We start from the raw sequence: 15543 nt of genomic DNA, 5'->3' as shown, positions 1-15543 counted from the left end.
CCCCCAGGCTTCCCCGTCCCTGGGATTCTCCAGGCAAGAACAATGGACCAGGTTGCCATTTCCTTCTCCAATGCATGAAAGTGTAAAGTGAAAGTGAAGTCCCTCAGTTGTGTCCAACTCGTAGCGACCTCATAGACTGCAGCCTACCAGGCTCCTCCATCCATGGGATTTTCCAGGCAAGGGTACTGGAGTGGGTTGCTATTGCCTTCTCCCCATTCATTCTCAGTTGAGTTCAGTCGCTCAGTCGTGTCCGACTCTTTGCGACGCCATGAACCACAGCATGCCAGGCCTCCCTGTCCATCACCAACTCCCGGAGTCCACCCAAACCCATGTCCACTGAGTTGGTGATGCCATCCAACCATCTCATCCTCTGTCGTCCCCTTCTCCTCCTGCCCTCAATCTTTCCCAGCATCAGGGTCTTTTCAAATGAGTCAGCTGTTCGCATCAGGTGGCCAAAGTATTGGAATTTCAGCTTCAACGTCAGTCCTTCCAACGAACGCCCAGGACTGATCTCCTTTAGGATGGACTGGTTGGATCTCCTTGCAGTTCGAGGGACTCTCAAGAGTCTTCTCCAACACCACAGTCCAAATGCATCAATTCTTCGGCACTCAGCTTTCTTTATAGTCCAACTCTCACATCCATACATGACCACTGGAAAAACCGCAGCCTTGACTAGATGGATCTTTGTTGGCAAAGTAATGTCTGCTTTTGAATATGCTGTCTAGGTTGGTTATAACTTTCCTTCCAAGGAGTAAGTGTCTTTTAATTTCATGGCTGCAGTCACCATCTGCAGTGATTTTGGAGCCCTAAAAAATAAAGTCAGCCACTGTTTCCACTTTTTCCCCATCTATTTGCCATGAAGTGATGGGACCAGATGCCATGATGTTAGTTTTCTGAATGTTGAGCTTTAAGCCAACTTTCTCACTCTCCTCTTTCACTTTCATCAAGAGGCTCTTTAGTTCTTCTTCACTTTCTGCCATAAGGGTGGTGTCATCTGCATATCTGAGGTTATTGATATTTCTCCCGGCAATCTTGATTCCAGCTTGTGTTTCTTCCAGTCCAGCGTTTCTCATGATGTACTCTGCATGTAAGTTAAATAAGCAGGGTGACAATATACAGCCTTGATGTTCTCCTTTTCCTATTTGGAACCAGTCTGTTGCTCCATGTCCAGTTCTAACTGTTGCTTCCTGATCTGCATACAGATTTCTCAAGAGGCAGGTCAGGTGGTCTGATATTCCCATCTCTTTAAGAATTTTCCACAGTTGATTGTGATTCACACAGTCAAAGGCTTTGGCATAGTCAATAAAGCAGACATACATGTTTTTCTGGAAATCTCTTGCTTTTTCAATGACCCAGCGGATGTTGGCAATTTGATCTCTGGTCCCTCTGCCTTTTCTAAAACCAGCTTCAACATCTGGAAGTTCATGGTTCACGTATTGCTGAAGCCTGGCTTGGAGAATTTTAAGCATTACTTTATTAGCGTGTGAGATGAGTGCAATTGTGCGGTGGTTTGAGCATTCTTTGGCATTGCCTTTCTTTGGGATTGGAATGAAAACTGACCTTTTCCAGTCATGTGGGCACTGCTGAGTTTTCCAAATTTGCTGGCATATTGAGTGCAGCACTTTCACAGCATCATCTTTCAGGATTTACTGACAAGTAAAAGGAGGCCAGCATTTGCCCGCCTTTTGGGAGGCGGAGAGGTGCTGTAGCTCACTCTTGGCTGCTGAGAGAAGGCTCTTCTTTAGCAAAGAATGCCAGCGAGCACAGACAGAGGAATGGTGGCATTGTAGAAAGCCCCCAGTGAATCCAGTGAATGTTGGTTCAGGCCAAGGGCATCAGAAAATGCCATGATGCCAGGGGAGGGTAGTCACAGCGGGGTTTGCGCGAGTATCACCTACGCCCACAGTGGCCTGCCACCCTGGCGGGGCCCCCACGCTACAGCACCGTCACCCTTGGGCACACTGCACTGACCTCATCCACCCTGTAGGTCCGCGACCGGCCTGGAACACAGAAAGGCGGAGGAGGCACACAGAGCAGGGGGAGGCAGTCGCGAACCTGTTCCGGGACAGCACCCTTCAGTAGCCTTTTTCAGTAAGGGTCATATGTCAGGGGGACCCAGGATCCCCAGATTCTTTTATTCACTAGGAAGGCTCTTGGCTGTGATTTATTATGGCAAAAGGATTCAAAGCACAGGGAAAGGTTTAAAGAGCACGTGTTCCCCTAACTTTCCAGCAAACAGCTATGACAACACATTGAATGTCAGAAGGAGCTTGTTAGAGGTCAGAGTCTGGAGCTTTTAGGGGACTTCCCTGGTGGTCCAGTAGTCAACACTGTCCACTTCCACTGCAGAGATCCCTGGTCTCCTGCATGACTCAAAACACTGCTAAAAAGTTAAAACAAAAAGCCCAGAGTTGTTATTATGAGCTGGTCACAGCACCCTCTACCAGACACACCCAAATTCCAGACTCCCACAGGGAGAGCAGATGTTCAGCACCTGCTGTGTTGTTGATCCAAACGCCTTAGGCCCCTGAGTCACTCTTATCACAATTAGGGTGATGGGGTTGTTGTTGTTCACTCACTAAGTAGAGTCTGACTTTTTGCGACCTCATGGACTGCAGCATGCCAGGCTTCTCTGTCCTTCACTATCATCCGGAGTTAGCTCAGACTCATGTCTATTGAGTTGGATGCCATCCAACCATATTATCCTCTATCTCCCCCTTCTCCTCCTACCCTCAGTCTTTCCCAGTATCAGGGTCTTTTCCAGTGAGTTGGCTGTTTGCATCAGGTGGCCAAAGGACTGGAGCTTTACTTTCAGCATCAGTCCTTCCAAGGAATATTCAGGATTGATTTCCTTTAGGATTGACTGATTTGATCTCCTTGCAGTCCAAGGGAGTCCAAGACAAGAGTCTTCTCCAGCACCACAATTCAAAAGCATCAGCTCTTCAGTGCTCAGCCTTCTTTATGGCCCAACTCTCACATGCATACATGACTATGGGAAAAACCATAGTTCTGACTATACAGACATATGTCAGCAAAATGATGTCTCTGCTTTTTAATACACTGTGTATGTTTGTCATAGTTTTACTTCCAAGGAGCAAGCGTCTTTTAATTTCCTGGTTGCAGTTGAAACAGAGCAGGACCCTGTGGTCTTTGCCCCCTACCTGCCCTCCATGTCTTCTGCCTGCCTTTTGTATGTGGAAAACTTTAGTCAAAGAATAAGTTTAATCAGAGAAATGAGAACATGCGAAAACAAAGAAAACAGTCTAAGGAGACTAAGTAATAATAGTATAGTTGTTAAGCATAGTCATGGACCTTTAGTTCTGTCTCAAGGGCTATAGATAACATTCTGAATCATATCCTGTGAGCTGTCCTATAGATACCAAAACACCAGGTGAAAAAGTTAACTACATGATGACCAGACTGTACCCAGGACCTGAGCTGCCACAACTCAAGAACTGGCTGCAAAGAAATGGGAATAAATGGACCCTGGAACTGAATATTAACTGTACCTAAAACAACCCAGATGATGCTGGTCAGACCACTGACGACCAATTTGAAGATGACTGTGCTCTTTCTGCATGTAAGCTCTCCACCCCAACTCTGTCTATAAAACCTCTCAACCCCTGCTTTTCGGGGGGTAGCAGTCGGCCTTTGGACAAATGTCTGCCACCCTACCCTCCAGACAGTTATCAACATTTGAAGTAAAGCAAACTCTCCTTTCCACCAACCTGGCCTGTGTATTGGCTTTTGAGCAGTGAGCAGCCTGACCCACACACTATTCAGTACCATAGTGACCATCTTCAGTGATTTTGAAGCCTAAGAAAATAAAATCTGCTTTACTTCCACTTTTTCCCCATCTATCTGCCATGACGTGATGGGCCTGGAGGCCATGACCTTAAGTTTTTGAATGTTGAGTTTTAAGGGAGATGAGGAAAATCCCCGAATCCAGGTTCCCAGCTAAGGGTCAAACTCATTTGCTGGACTCCCTAAGGATAGCAGTCAGGCGTTATATTAATGCTTTTCTGCACAGGCAGGGTAGTCAATATTTCCATCTTTGTGGGCCAAAACAACTGCCCCTTTGGTGCCTAAAGCAGCTACAGGCAACATGTAAATGAATGGATGCGACGCTAATAAAAATTTATTTACAAAAACAAGTGATGGGCCAGGATTAGGCCCAGTGATTATAGTTTGCCAGCACATGGTGAAGAATGTCTCAACTTTTAGGAAATAACGGTGACGTGTTCGGTGAGAGTTAAATGTCGTGATATCAATAAATGGATAAATGATCACATACATGTAGTACACAAGCAGATATGGCAAAATGGTAACAAGGATTGACTCCAGGGGAGGAATACAAGTGTTCATTGCCCTATTCATCCAGCTTTTTCTGTTTGAAAAAGCTATTTAAGTTTTTCACCAGCAGTGGCACTGTTGAACAGGACAAGATCCCTGCCTCACCAGCCAGGACTCAGCAGAGGTGCCAGGCAGTAAAGTAACAAATCCTTGCACTCCAGAGAGGACAGTGCTCTGGGAAAGCCAAAAGAGAAAAGGGACAACAAAACCCAAAGAAAAGGGCAATTTTAATAGACATTCAGCGAACTTCCAACACAGAATTTCACCAAAATAATATAATGAAATGGAGCAACATATACTTTAAAAATATTGGGTTGGCCAAAGAGTTCAATTGGGTTTTCCCCTAAGATGTTACGGAAAAAGCTAAATGAACTTTTGGTACAACTCAACATACTTGACAGTGTATATAGCTATTAGATGCTGACAGCTGATGAAGGATTTCTTGCATATTCAGTGGAACTAAAAAATGCATGTCTTTGTTCAGATGAAATGAAATTTATATTTTAAGGCAGGATGAGAAAATGAAGCATAAAATTCTGTCCATTCAGGCCTCCTTCTGCTTTTGATGGCCAAGTGCATCCAAATTATACATTAACCAGACCTCCTCAAAGGTAGGAATGCCTGTTCAATCATAAAGATCATTTTTGTTTTGTTTTGTTTTTTTCTGACACTGGCAATGTGACTTAGAAGAATAGCATTCTTTCCCAACTTCGTAGGGGGTCATGGTGACTGGCTGCTGGCTTTGCTGCCTGGATTATGTATCCTTGGTGAACTGTATCTAAAATGCCAGTATGTCATTTTGATGGATGGTTCTTTGTCTCAAAAATGTATATGACCATGCCTTTGACTTCTAACAGCCAGAAGAGTCTTCAGAATTTTATATAAGAATTTTTCCTGCTTTATAGTCCTCAATTTGGCTCAGATAAAATTCTCTTTTTTCTTCTTGTCAGCTGAATTTTCCTCGACAATTCTACATGCCAAATTATCCTTCTTTAGGAGACTTTCCAAAATCTGCTATGCTTCGCAGGCAAGAACCACCCATGGATATCAATCAGTGGCAAAAGGGTGATGACCAACATGATATTCTTATAGCCTCAAAGGACTTTTGGTTAATGGCAAAATTAGCAACGTTACAATGGAGAAACCCCGCAGACACACCTTCATTCAAGATTGCCGGGGTCCAGCCCCGGCTGATCCAGGGTATTCGAAGGGGAGATGGCGTCGGTGACTATTTATTTATTTATTCATCAAAGATATAAAGAATAATAGAATGAGGATAGCTCAGTAGGAAAATTCAGTGGAGAAAAGAAGCTGAGTAGCTTGGTTTATGTGGAAAATCAATATAACCCGTGACACCAGGTTAGCTCTGACCACGGAGACCGCAGGCGCCCTCTCGAATAGCGGAAGGTGCCCCACCTTAGACACCTTCTCGAGTGGGTCTTAGAAGCCCAGGCAAATAAATGGTCGCAGAGGATAGCCACACTCCAGATGGAGACTCAGCTGGAAGTTAAGGGGAAGAATGACATGGGGAGACCAAGCGTTGGTGAGCAAGGCCCGTAGCTTTATTTTCAACAGGGGCTTTTATACGTTAAGTTACACATAGAGGAGAATAGGGGATGCAAAGTCAGCAGTTTTTGATCCTTATCAAAAACCAGGGTTTCTTTCCTGCAAATTTATCGTATACAAATGGTTTAGGTGATTTACATCATCTTCTGGCCAGAAGGCCTATTAACATTTTATGACTCTTGACAAGGACTTATCAACAAAGACTTATTTTCTCTAAGAGTAATTATTTTAAGGTTTGGCACCATTTTCTGAAGATAAAATTGCATTCCTATAGGGTGGATGTGTAATGGGTTTACAACAAAGGAAAGAATTTATTACCTTAAGGGTCTAAAGTTACTAACACCAAGGCCACTACTTATTTTTTCTACATACCAACTATTAATTAATACATAGTCAAGGATACAATTCAGGGGATGTGGAAACTTGGCAACAAACATTGGCTCATCGATGAAATCTTTTACTAGTTTTATTTTGACAGTTTCTAACTCTCTGAGAGGCTCTAAGCTATTTGAATATCTTAAGCTTCCTGTGCCTCTCGAGGCTGGGAGACTGTAAACAATCGTATGCATAGCTGTAGGAGTCCGGGTAAACTTGTCAGGTGAGTTAGAGAGCCATCTGAGGGGTTTGGATTTAAACACTCCTAGTTGCCCAGGAACTTTATTAATTGGAGCTGTAAGTTAACTCTTTGACAGAGAGAGCGAGATGGTGGTGGGGGACAGCCCCCAGTAAAGTCAGAGGTGAGCGCACAAAGCAATAAAGTAGGCAGACTCTGGTTTTGTGGGGGGTAGATGCTCGAGAATATCCAGGGGCACTCCTGAGGCTCGATCCCACCTTTGTGTATGCCGAGCCTCCTTCCTCATGACCTTTGTCACGAGTGGAATGCCTCACTGGCTCCCGGCATCTCCCCCTTTTTTATTTCTTAAAACAGCCAGATGTAGCTCAGTCGCGAGCCTCTGAATGCTCTGCCGAAGAATCCTGACATACAAGGAAGAATGATTATGAGAAGCAGAATTAAAGCAGCCACCGTAGCATAGCTAAGGACGTTAGACAGAATACTCTTTTCTGAGATGTAGTTAGAGAAAGTATGGAAGAAATCATTTGCTGTTCCAGCGGCAGTAAAATCTAATCGGGAGTGTTCCATGGTTGCTATTTGATTGTGAAGCTTCCCTAAGTCTAAGCCAATGTCAGAGCTGTTCCAGATACCTGAAATATGGTTTTTAATCTTTTCCCAGTCAAAATCTGTCTCATTTACTTTCAGGGGTGTTACACATATCCACCGGTAGTCAGCATGACAGGACAATGCCATTTTCACCTTTAAAGCCTGCAATTCAGTCCCAATATGTATTACTGCTTCCTCTAGGGCATCTACCCTCATTTCTAATTTTCTCTCTATAGCTTCCTGTGTTGCCAATGCTAAAGAAACATTTTTGGACATAGAATCAACATATTGAGCAGTATGTACTTGTTGAGTCAATGATATTGCTGCCACAGTAACAGAAGTGATTGCACTTATCAAAGCTGCTGTTCCCAAGATAAGTAAGCCCACAAACCGTCGTGTTTGCATTAAATCCTGTAGTTGTTGTAATACAGCAAGAGCATAACTCAATAAGTGGTTACATCATAAGATAAGGTGGACATTGTAACATTACAAAGGAGCAAACATTATATTGAGGATTTAAACAAGATGAGAGCATACATTGTTCACAACACCACCACAAAGGAGCAAACATTATATTGAGGGTTTAAACAAGATGAACCAGGGAGCAGCTGTAGGCATCGGCCGGGCAAGTTGGAATGGGCTCTAATATGTCCCACAATATATTTTTTATCTCTGTGTTTAATCTCCTTTTGTAAATCAGATAACAAGGAGAAGATAGTAGTTTTAATTTTTGGAATATTAGCAGTTTCAATATGAGGAAACAACCCTACAATATATCTGGAGTCAGTCAAAAGATTAAAGGTGTGGTCTCCTAAATGTTGAAAAGCCTAAATAACTGCTCGTAACTCAGCCCTGACATTTTATTCCCTTGAATTAAAAGATCTTTTAAAGGCCTTGGAGCTGTAATTTCCTGTACCCAAAAGGCTAGACCACTAGATCTAAATGTTTTGTGGCTCTTAGCTTGAGAAGTCAAGTTTTTTCTCATCTGATAATAAGGTAAAAGCAAAAGCTGTGTTACTCTTTGACCTTTATTAATTTGTACAGTTTTGGTAGGCGGTGAGATCAAGACTTTAATTTTTCCAATATAATCAGAATCTACTACACCATGCACCACCGAAATTTCTTTTCTTTTTTCTTTTTTTCTTTTTCATTTTTTGCAAAGAAAGCGAGCTACGCCCCAGGACAAATCTTACAATGTCCTCAGATAGGGGGCCAGCCACTCCGGTTGGAATTGGAGTAAGCGGCACATCAGGGGTTAATATTGTTATTAAATCTCCTTGCCTTTTCGCTTTTCTCCTAGCCTGGGTGAGACCCCCCTGAGGGAGTTTTCTCCAAGGAGCACGCTCTGCATATTGTGTACTAAAAGCTCCTTTGTTTAAAAAACTTTTTATCTTCCTCAGTCTTAGGCAACACTTTGGGAGGCTTTGGGGGCAAAGTGGGGAACTCCTGGGTCCTGGGAGGCACAATCGAAGGCGGTGGCAGTCGCCTTAAATCAGAAAGTGGTGGATAAGTTTTTTAAAGGTTTGCGCAGAGGGGGAGGGAGCTCGCCAGGGCTCTCGGCCGCAGCGTCCTGTAAGCCCTCTCCTTCCTCGGGAGGTAGACCACTTTCTCCCTCCTTTTTTTTTTTTTTCAATGGCAGAAAATATGATCTGTGCAGTAAATGGAGACTCACCACCATCCACCGCTATAGCCTCTCCCATAGGCTATTTAACAGTCTCATGACAGGGGTCCAGGACATTTCTAATCATATTTCACAGAGCCAATAAACATTTGTCTATTCTTAGATGCAGAGAAACCCTTTTTTTTTTTTTAATTTTAGAGAATATTTTTATTTATTTTGTACCCTCTTTACCCTATCTAAACTGCAGAGGGGACTAGAAAAGAAGCCTCAAGGTGAGGATCAAATTCATCCTTGGGACTAGAGAAAACCCTTTGCCAGGAAACTCCTAGCGGAGGCCCTTTACCCCCACATGGAGGAGGGGGGATGGGAGCATCCCCTATTTGTCCTCTCCTGTTCCGGAGATCCTTTAACTGCTTGGTGACTAAATCTTACGGACGGTGTGATCGGGGATGTTTCCCTCAAGCTCCTAGGAGCAGATGGTCTGATTAGGGATGTTTTTCTTAAACTTTTAGGAGCATCTTTAGCTAAAAAAGACCAATCCTCATCAGAATGGCATCGAGCTGCTGTTTCCTCTAAATCTTTCTCATCTTGAGGGGAGAGCTGATCTTTCTTCTCATCCCTATCTTGTACATGCTCATTGGCAGTCATAGCGGTTAGCCATTCGTTTAGCTGTCGATAGCTAGGTATAACTTCTTCATTTTTACTTTCTTTTATAACAGGTACCTTTTCAGATTCGCTTTTCTGTTTAACAGGTGTTTTTGCAACTTCACTTTCCTCTTTAACAGGTACCTTTTCAAATTCATGAGCTGGATCTAAAGCATCTCTAGTCATGTTCCACAGAGGAAAGGTGTAAGTAGGGATTTTCTCTAAGCCATGATGAGCACAATAAGCTCTTAGCTGTTTCCCTACTTTTTCCCAGATATCTAGGTTAACAGAGCCTTCATCTGGAAACCAGGGACAGCGCTCTTGTACAAATGAAAAAAATGATTGAATGGCAGATTTTTTAACTTTGATTCCTCTTTTATTTAATAACTGTAAGATTACTCCTATAAAGAGCTGTCTTGCATTTGATTCAGTGTTACCCATGTCAGAAAATTAAGTATAGTAAAAGATTTTGCTTTTAGCTATCAAAAGATCAGGCTTTTCTTTGGCCTTTTAACTTCAGAAACTGTTTTCACTCTCTAAGTCTAACTCTTTAACACTTTCAACACTTCCCACTCCTCTCGCCCTGTCTATTCTACAGGGGGGTCCGCGGCACCCTGAGTGGGGTCCTAGCCATCCCGAACACTGGAAGAACAATAGGGCTGATGACCCAGATTGTTCGAGGGAGGAACAGTAGGCTGATGACCTAAACTGTTCCAAGGGAGGAGGAGTAGGGCTGATGACCCAAACTGTTCCGTGGGGGAACAAGAGAGCTGATGACCCAGTTGTTCTGAGAAGGGGGAGCAATAGGGCTGATGACCCTAATTGCTTTGGGGAGCTTACCTTCAAAACACCTGTCTCGGGCGCCACCTGCCGGGGTCCAGCCCCGGCTGATCCAGGGTATTCGAAGGGGAGACGGCGTCGGTGACTATTTATTTATTTATTCATCAAAGATATAAAGAATAATAGAATGAGGATAGCTCAGTAGGAAAATTCAGTGGAGAAAAGAAGCTGAGTAGCTTGGTTTACGTGGAAAATCAATATAACCCGTGACACCAGGTTAGCTCTGACCACGGAGGCCGCAGGCGCCCTCTCGAATAGCGGAAGGTGCCCCACCTTAGACACCTTCTCGAGTGGGTCTTAGGAGCCCAGGCAAATAAATGGTCACAGAGGATAGCCACACTCCAGATGGAGACTCAGCTGGAAGTTAAGGGGAAGAATGACATGGGGAGACCAAGCATTGGTGAGCAAGGCCCGTAGCTTTATTTTCAACAGGGGCTTTTATACGCTAAGTTACACATAGAGGATAATACAGGATGCAAAGTCAGCAGTTTTTGATCCTTATCAAAAACCAGGGTTTCTTTCCTGCAAATTTATCGTATACAAATGGTTTAGGTGATTTACATCATCTGGCCAGAAGGCCTATTAACATTTTATGACTCTTGACAAGGACTTATCAACAAAGACTTATTTTCTCTAAGAGTAATTATTTTAAGGTTTGGCGCCATTTTCTGAAGATAAAATTGCATTCCTATAGGGCGGATGTGTAATGGGTTTACAACAAAGGAAAGAATTTATTACCTTAAGGGTCTAAAGTTACTAACACCAAGGCCACTACTTATTTTTTCTACATACCAACTATTAATTAATACATAGTCAAGGATACAATTCAGGGGATGTGGAAACTTGGCAACAAACATTGGCTCATCGATGAAATCTTTTACTAGTTTTATTTTGACAGTTTCTAACTCTCTGAGAGGCTCTAAGCTATTTGAATATCTTAAGCTTCCTGTGCCTCTCGAGGCTGGGAGACTGTAAACAATCGTATGCATAGCTGTAGGAGTCCGGGTAAACTTGTCAGGTGAGTTAGAGAGCCATCTGAGGGGTTTGGATTTAAACACTCCTAGTTGCCCAGGAACTTTATTAATTGGAGCTGTAAGTTAACTCTTTGACAGAGAGAGCGAGATGGTGGTGAGGGACAGCCCCCAGTAAAGTCAGAGGTGAGCGCACAAAGCAATAAAGTAGGCAGACTCTGGTTTTGTGGGGGGTAGATGCTCGAGAATATCCAGGGGCACTCCTGAGGCTCGATCCCGCCTTTGTGTATGCCGAGCCTCCTTCCTCATGACCTTTGTCATGAGTGGAATGCCTCACCGGCTCCCGGCACAAGATGGAGATCTACATCACCAGCGAGACGTATGGACATCACATGCCCTCAAAGTGACGCACTCAAAGGACAGCATCACTCTGGTGGTGTCCCTGCCCCAAACACACAGCCTCCACTTTATCAGGAAAAACATCAGACCAGCCCAAACTAGGACCATTCCTCAGCACAGGCAATCCACCCTCTTTCAATGTGTCAAGGGTATAAAAGACAAGGGCTGGGAACCTGTCCCGGGTTGATGTCTGCTCAGAGGACTTGACCAGGAAGGGCCAGGGGAAGGAACCCGGGCCAGGAGGACTCTAGTGGGAGGGCAGTGAGACGGGCCTGGATTCTGGACGTGAGCTCCTCCCAGGGCATCTCAAGGTTCACTTCCTGCTTTGGTAACTGCTATGTTTAGGCTTGTGTGAGAGTTTAAGGGTGTCCCTGGTGGCTCAGATGGTAAAGAATCTGCCAGCAATACAGGTTCGATCCTTGGGACAAATCCCCTGGTGAAGGGACTGGCAACCCATTCCAGTATTCTTGCCTGGAGAATTCCATGGACAGAGGAGCCTGCCAGGCCATAGTCCATGGGGTCACAAAGAGTCTAATATTGGCTGAGCAGCCAACATTTCAAGAGTTTAACATTTAGGGAAACTGGATGAAGAATTCACAAAAACCCTGTAGTATTTTTGCAGCCTAAAATTATTTCAATATAAAAAGTTAAAAAAAAATAAAGTTTAAAAAGAAAGAAAAGCAAGGGACTTCCCTGGTGATCCAGTGGAAGACTCCCAGCTCCCAGTGCAGGGGGCCCACGTTTGATCCTTGGTCAGAGAACTAGGTACCTCGTGCTGCAGTGAAGATCGAAGAGCCTGCATGCCACAACTGAGACACAGGGCAGCCAAATAGAGAAATAAAAATGAATATTTAAAAATTAGAAAAGCAAGAACAGAAAATCTGAGAAGGCTTGGGGAAACGAGGTATTTTCCCATTTCTACAAGCATTATACACCCCCCACCCCAAGGGCAAGGCTTTTCTCTGTCCTGCTTGTCTGTACCCAGGACGGTGCCCACGAGGTGACAGTGTGCAGAACAGATGTGAATAGCTCACTAGGTACAAATTAACAGAAGTGTGTTCACGTATTCGACAAATAACAAAACCCAGCATCTCTCATCTCCTGCAACATCGTGCGGGGCCGCTTCCCATCCTGAGGTTGCCCTGCTTGTGTTCGTTTTCTGGGACATGGAAAAACCCCTGTTTGTAGATCCTGTGTGTCTTCCTAAGTCATGGTCTTTCAACTCCAGACCAGCTTGGTGCAGACCGGAAAGGTGCGTGTGACACCTCTGAAGCACAATTTCGTATCTGTGCTAGGAAGCATGTGTGTTGAACCAGGGAGGGACTCCGTTCCCTGGAGAGGCTATAACAAAGTGCCCCAAACGGAGTGGCTTAGAACAATAGAAATGTGTCATCTCCCAGTTCTGGAGGCCAGAAGCCTGAGATCAAAATGTCCGCAGGGCCGCGCTTCCTCTGCAGGCCCCAGCGGAGGGTCCTGCCTGCCTCTTCCTGATGCGGGGGCTCCTGGTGCTCCTTGGAGTGTGGCTGAGTCACACCAGGCTCGGGCTCCATGCCCACATGGCCCCTCCCCTGTGGCTCTGTCCTCACGTGCCATTCTTCTTTCTGTTTCTCTGTGTCCCCTCATTTTCTTATAAGGACACCAGTCACTGGATTTGGGGCCCACCCTCAGCCACTATTAACCTTACCTTACCTCATTACATCTTTGAAGAGCTCATTTCCAAATTAAGGTTCCTTTCTCAGGTTCTGGGTGGATGTGACTCTGAGGGGACACTATTGAACTCATTACAGAAGGGGTAAAGAAGACGAAATAACTGACAGTCATGGCCACCTAACAAGTGCCTGCCACGTGCGAGGACTTACTCATAAAGCAGATAAAATCTCTGTAAACATTAAAAGAATCCTGCAAGGAAGGGATGGATCTTGCACTTTTAAAATAAATATTCATTGATTTATTTGGCTGCACTGACTGTTCATTGTGGTATGCGGGATCTTCAGCTGTGGCATTTGAATCCCGGCCCCCTGCACTGGGAGCGCAGTCTTAGCCATGGGACTGCCAAGGAAGTCCTGACTTTTGCACTTTAGTAGGTGAGGTAGGTGAGCAACGGGGCTTACAAGGGATCCTCTTGCCCAGAGTCTGTAAGAGATAGGTGAAGGTAACACCCAGGCCAGTCTGTGTGCCCACCACAGCTGTGGGCGCCCCACGTGTGGGCCAGGACCGCTTCACTGGTGGCAGGTGGTTCCTGTGCCCAGTTAGCAGCATGGGCCTGACCACAAGGGCTGTGCCCGGTGTGGCTCAGGTTCTGCCTTCGTGAGATTCTTGGTACTTTTAGAACAAGGGCCTGAAGACTCATTTTGCACATGCATTAGACAGCCCAGCTGTGGTCATGGCCCCGCCCCTCCTCCTCCCAGAGCCCCCACCCCATCCCCCTGCCCTCTGCTGCTCCAGGACTCATACCCACTCACTCCATACTGGCTGCTTCTCCCCCCATATTCATCCCTCCGTTGTTATTATAGAAGATTAAGGAAATAGAAAAAGTTAGGGGAGGGAATCAACCATGGTCTCATGCATGGGTGCTAAGTTGCTTCAGTCAGGTCCAACTCTTTGTGACCCCATGGAGTGTAGCCTGCCTGTCTCTTCTGTCCATGGGGTTTTCCAAGCAAGGATACTGGAGTGGGTTGCCCTGCCCTACTCCAGGGGATCTTTCCAGCCCAGGGATCAAACCCATGTCTCTTATGTCTGCTGCATTGGAGATGGCATGTTCGTTACCATTAACACCATTTGAGAAGCCTGTGGTCTCATGGTCTAAAGGAAAAATTTCTGACAGATCTGTTCTCTATTTTCTGTGCATAGGATTTTTATTAATTATATGTCAATTAAATAGAATCTATCTATTGCATTAACCACATTATATTGACTGTTTTTGAAACTGCTTCTCAATAACACATCTAGCATTCTCCCATGATGTCATTTACTCCTCAAAAATGAACACTATTCCAAAAGAAAACTTTTTTTTTCTAAAAACAAAGAGTCCTGGGACTTCCCTGGTGGTCCAGTGGCTAAGACTCTGAGCTCCCAATGAAAGGGGGATGGGTTGGATCCCTGGTCAGAAAACTAGATCCCGTATGCCATAACTAAGAGTTCACATGCCACATCTAAGACCTGGGACAGCCACACAAATAAATAAACATTTAATTTTAAAAAAAGAGTCTTTTAAATAAAGCTTTGGAAACACAGAAATTCACAGAGTGTTGTTAAATACCCATTCCCCACCTCTAGTGATGGCTACTGTTAGCATCAGTGAGTGTACATCAACCCCACAGATGCCTGGGCCCCACCAAGCCCCAGGGACTTGGAATCTAAAGGGCTGGGAACTCAGGGTTACAACAAGCACCCAGCGCTGCCAACAGCAGGGCCCTGGAAGACACAGTTCTATAGACACTTTTTCCCAACTACACAGGGCTCCTGGCTGTGGACAGAGGCTGGGCAGTGAGGGGGCTTCTAAATTCTGGGATGGACATTCTTATATAATAGCTAAATCTTCTGTCTCTCCATTAATTTTCCTTTAAAAAATTCCTAGCATTGCCTGCTTTCGTTGTGAAGTTTTATTTTTGATTTACAGAAGTGTGTAACTGTAAATGAGCAGGACCCTATGGGGCCTTCTCGGAACAATATGTATATGTGTGCTCAGTCATGTCTGACTCTTTGTGACCACATGGACTGTAGCCTGCCAGGTTTCTCTGTCCATGGGATTCCCCAGGCAAGAAAGCTGGAGTGGGTTTCCATTTCCTCCTTCAAGAGAATCTTCCCAACCCAGGGATCAAATCTGGTCTCCTACATTAGCAGGTGGATTCCTTACCACTGAGCCACCTGGAAAGCCCAGACCGTTCCCTTACCATCCTCTGCCCACTTCTTGTCTGTAGAAAAAACTTTAGCCAAAGAATATATTTAATTAGAGGAGTGAGAATATGCAAAAGCAAAGGAAAGCAGTC

Source organism: Bubalus bubalis, chromosome 1, assembly GCF_019923935.1.
Source record: "Bubalus bubalis isolate 160015118507 breed Murrah chromosome 1, NDDB_SH_1, whole genome shotgun sequence".
NCBI classification, from domain to species: Eukaryota; Metazoa; Chordata; class Mammalia; order Artiodactyla; family Bovidae; genus Bubalus; species Bubalus bubalis.
The sequence above is the reverse complement of the archived record's forward strand: the minus strand, read 5'-3'. Positions refer to the sequence as shown.